The sequence below is a fragment of the Castor canadensis genome, chromosome 8 (assembly GCF_047511655.1).
Source record: "Castor canadensis chromosome 8, mCasCan1.hap1v2, whole genome shotgun sequence".
Classification (NCBI taxonomy): domain Eukaryota; kingdom Metazoa; phylum Chordata; class Mammalia; order Rodentia; family Castoridae; genus Castor; species Castor canadensis.
Window position 1 is genome coordinate 22,218,355 of NC_133393.1, and position 5,385 is coordinate 22,223,739.

Genomic DNA, 5,385 nt, shown 5'->3' on the forward strand with positions numbered 1-5,385 from the left:
AGTCTTTGTGTTGCAGATTGAACAGAAAAGAATATGTAATGAAGCTATCTTTATTAAGCCTTACATTACATACTTATTTTTTCTGCTGCCTCCTTGTGCCTCCTAGTGGTACTAGGGTTTTAACTCTGAGCCTTATGCTTGCTAGGCAGGCACTTTATCACTTGAATCACTTTTTTGTTTTAGCTGTTTTTCAGGTAGATCTCAGGTTTTTGCCTGGGGCTGGCCTCACACTGCAGTCCTATACCTGGGATCACAGAAGTGAATCACCATGCCTGGTTTGTTGATTGAGATGGGGTCTCACTAACTTTTTTTTGCCTGGGCTGGCATGGAACTGAAATCTTTCAGGTCTTCACTTTCTGAATAGCAGGGATTACAGGCAAGAGTTGCTAAATCCACTATGGCTGAGATTTTATTTAAAACATTTTTAATTCATCTTACTTTATTTTTTGATTTATCATACACTAGTAATATTAAGATGATTTATGATAATTCCATACATGCATTCAGTGCACCTTGAACAAGTTCACCCCTCCATTATATTTCCACTCCCCCTTTTCCCTCTTTCACACGGTGTTTTGGGTTTCATTCTGCTGTCTTCACATGTATATATGCAGCATACTTCCATCCTCTTCACCCCTCAGTATCCTTTTCTCTTCAGCTCCCCCTTCTGCTAATCCCCCAGAGACCCCATATACATCCATGTTCCATCATCACTTTAGGTCTAGGTTCCTCAAATGAGTGAGAACAAGAAATATTTGGCCTTTAAGCTTGGCCTCCCAGCATGAGGGTTTCCAGTTCCATTCATTTTCCTGCAAATGACAATTTCATTTTCTTATCAGTTGAGAAATTCTTAAAATATAAAACATTTTCTTCTCTTTCAGTATTCTGTATTGGATAATATAACAAATTTCTGTATTATATATATGTATATTCTCTCTCTCTCTCTGTATGTATTGATGGTACTAGGTTTGAACTCAGAGCCTTTCCTTTGCTAGGCAAGTAACCACTTGAGCCACACCACCAACCCTTTTTGCTTTAGTCTATTTTTCACTATTTGCCTGGGGCTGGCCTCTGACCATGATTCTCCTGCCTGTGCCCCCCAACTAACTGGTGTTTTAGGTATGGGGCACCAAGCCTGGCCTGAGATTAATTTTTTGCATATCTTCAATATTTATCATTTTCTCTTGAATTTTTATGTGTTCATTTATTTTTCATTTTAAAAACTGGGTACTTTTAAGACTGGTGGAGTGACTCAAGTGGTAAAGTGCCTGCCTAGCAAGTGTGAGGCCCTGAGTTCAAATCCCAGAAGTGAAAAAAAAAATTAAAAAGCCTGGCGCTGGTGGCTCTCACCTGTAATCCTAGCTACTCAAGACGCAGAGATCAGGAGGACAATGGCTCAACACCAGCCCGGACAAATAGCTTGCAAGATTCTAACTAAAAAAAAAAACCTTCATTAAAAAAAGGGCTGGTGGAGTGGCTCAAGGTGTAGGCCCTGAGTTCAAACACCAGCACTGCAAAAAAAAAAAATTGGCTACTTTTTTGCATTATTTGTTTCTACTGAAGTCTTCTTTTTTTTTCTTTTATTATTCATATGTGCATACAAGGCTTGGATCATTTCTGCCCCCTGCCCCCACCCCCTCCCTTACCACCCACTCTGCCCCCTCCCTCTCCCTCCCACCCCCTCAATACCCAGCAGAAACTATTTTGCCCTTATTTCTAATTTTGTTGTAGAGAGAGTATAAGCAATAATAGGAAGGAACAAGGGTTTTTGCTGGTTGAGATAAGGATAGCTATACAGGGCATTGACTCACATTGATTTCCTGTGCGTGGGTGTTACCTTCTAGGTTAATTCTTTTTGATCTAACCTTTTCTCTAGTTCCTGGTCCCCTTTTTCTATTGGCCTCAGTTGCTTTTAAGGTATCTGCTTTAGTTTCTCTGCGTTAAGGACAACAAATGCTAGCTAGTTTTTTAGGTGTCTTACCTATCCTCACCCCTCCCTTGTGTGCTCTCGCTTTTATCATGTGCTCAAAGTCCAATCCCATTGTTGTGTTTGCCCTTGATCTAATGTCCATATATGAGGGAGGACATACGATTTTTGGTCTTTTGGGCCAGGCTAACCTCACTCAGAATGATGTTCTCCAATTCCATCCATTTACCAGCGAATGATAACATTTTGTTCTTCTTCATGGCTGCATAAAATTCCATTGTGTATAGATACCACATTTTCTTTTTTTTTTTTTTTTCATTTTTCTTTTATTTATTCATATGTGCATACAAGGCTTGGTTTATTTCTCCCCCCTGCCCCCACCCCCTCCCTTACCACCCACTCCACCCCCTCCCGCTCCCCCCGTCAATACCCCGCAGAAACTATTTTGCCCTTATCTCTAATTTTGTTGTAGAGAGAGTATAAGCAGTAATAGGAAGGAACAAGGGGTTTTGCTGGTTGAGATAAGGATAGCTATACAGGGCGTTGACTCACATTGATTTCCTGTGCGTGGGTGTTACCTTCTCGGTTAATTCTTTTTAATCTAACCTTTTCTCTAGTTCCTGGTCTCCTTTTCCTATTGGCCTCAGTTGCTTTAAGGTATCTGCTTTAGTTTCTCTGCATTAAGGGCAACAAATGCTAGCTAGTTTTTTAGGTGTCTTACCTATCCTCACCCCTCCCTTGTGTGCTCTCGCTTTTATCATGTGCTCATAGTCCAATCCCCTTGTTGTGTTTGCCCTTGATCTAATGTCCACATATGAGGGAGAACATACGATTTTTGGTCTTTTGAGCCAGGCTAACCTCACTCAGAATGATGTTCTCCAATTCCATCCATTTACCAGCGAATGATAACATTTCGTTCTTCTTCATGGCTGCATAAAATTCCATTGTGTATAGATACCACATTTTCTTAATCCATTCGTCAGTGCTGGGGCATCTTGGCTGTTTCCATAACTTGGCTATTGTGAATAGTGCCGCAATAAACATGGATGTGCAGGTGCCTCTGGAGTAACAGTCTTTTGGGTATATCCCCAAGAGTGGATACCACATTTTCTTAATCCATTCATCAGTGGTGGGGCATCTTGGCTGCTTCCATAACTTGGCTATTGTGAATAGTGCCGCAAGAAACATGGGTGTGCAGGTGCCTCTGGAGTAACCTGTGTCACAGACTTTTGGGTATATCCCCAAGAGTGGTATTGCTGGATCAAATGGTAGATCAATGTCTAGCTTTTTAAGTAGCCTCCAAATTTTTTTCCAGAGTGGTTGTACTAGTTTACATTCCCACCAACAGTGCATGAGGGTTCCTTTTTCCCCGCATCCTCGCCAACACCTGTTGTTGGTGGTGTTGCTGATGACGGCTATTCTAACAGGGGTGAGGTGGAACCTTAGTGTGGTTTAATTTGCATTTCCTTTATTGCTAGAGATGGTGAGCATTTTTTCATGTGTTTTTAGGCCATTTGAATTTCTTCTTTTGAGAAAGTTCTGTTTAGTTCATTTGCCCATTTCTTTATTGGTTCATTAGTTTTGGGAGAATTTAGTTTTTTAAGTTCCCTATATATTCTGGTTATCAGTCCTTTGTCTGATGTATAGTTGGCAAATATTTTCTCCCACTCTGTGGGTGTTCTCTTCAGTTTAGAGACCATTTCTTTTGATGAACAGAAGCTTTTTAGCTTTATGAGGTCCCATTTATCTATGCTATCTCTTAGTTGCTGAGCTGCTGGGGTTTCATTGAGAAAGTTCTTACCTATACCTACTAACTCCAGAGTATTTCCTACTCTTTCTTGTATCAACTTTAGAGTTTGTGGTCTGATATTAAGATCCTTGATCCATTTTGAGTTAATCTTGGTGTAGGGTGATATACATGGATCTAGTTTCAGTTTTTTGCAGACTGCTAACCAGTTTTCCCAGCAGTTTTTGTTGAAGAGGCTGCTATTTCTCCATCGTATATTTTTAGCTCCTTTGTCAAAGACAAATTGGTTATAGTTGTGTGGCTTCATATCTGGGTCCTCTATTCTGTTCCACTGGTCTTCATGTCTGTTTTTGTGCCAGTACCATGCTGTTTTTATTGTTATTGCTTTGTAATATAGTTTGAAGTCAGGTATTGTGATACCTTGAGCATTGTTCTTTTGACTGAGTATTGCCTTGGCTATTCATGGCCTCTTGTGTTTCCATATAAATTTAACTGTAGATTTTTCAATCTCTTTATTGAATGTCATTGGAATTTTGGTGGGAATTGCATTAAACATGTAGATTACTTTTGGGAGTGTAGACATTTTTACTATGTTGATTCTACCAATCCATGAGCATGGGAGATCTCTCCACTTTCTATAGTCTTCCTCAATCTCTTTCTTCAGAAGTGTATAGTTTTCCTTGTAGAGGTCTTTCACATCTTTTGTTAGGTTTACACCTAGGTATTTGATTTTTTTTGAGGCTATTGTAAATGGAATTGTTTTCATACATTCTTTTTCAGTTTGCTCATTGTTAGTGTATAGAAATGCTAATGAATTTTCTAGGTTGATTTTATATCCTGCTACCTTGCTATAGCTATTGATGATGTCTAGAAGCTTCTGAGTAGAGTTTTTTGGGTCTTTAAGGTATAGGATCATGTCGTCTGCAAATAGGGACATTTTGACAGTTTCTTTACCTATTTGTATTCCTTTTATTCCTCCTTCTTGCCTAATTGCTCTGGCTAGGAATTCCAGTACTAAGTTGAATAGGAGTGGAGATAGTGGGCATCCTTGTCTGGTTCCTGATTTTAGAGGGAATGGTTTCAGTTTTTCTCCTTTAAGTATAATGCTGGCTGTAGGTTTGTCATGTATAGCTTTTATAATGTTGAGGTACTTTCCTTCTATTCCTAGTTTTCTTAGAGCTTTTATCATGAAATGGTGTTGGATCTTAGCAAGGGCTTTTTCTGCATCTATTGAGATGATCAAGTGCTTTTTGCCTTTGCTTCTGTTAATGTGGTTTATTACGTTTATTGATTTTCATATGTTGAACCACCCCTGCATTCCTGGGATGAAGCCTACTTGGTCGTGGTGAATAATCTTTTTGATGTGTTGTTGAATTTGGTTTGCCATTATTTTGTTGAGGATTTTTGCATCAATGTTCATTAAGGAGATTGGCCTATAGTTCTCCTTTTTGGAGGTGTCTTTGCCTCGTTTTGGGATAAGTGTAATACTGGCTTCATAAAATGTGTTTGGCAGTTTTCCTTCCCTTTCTATTTCATGGAACAGTTTAAGGAGGGTTGGTATCAGTTGTTCTTTAAAGGTCTGATAGAATTCAGCAGAGAATCCATCAGGTCTTGGACTTTTCTTTTGGGGAGACTCTTGATTGCTGCTTCAATTTCATTTTGTGTTATAGGTCTATTCAGGTGACTAATTTCCTCTTGGTTCAGTTTTGGA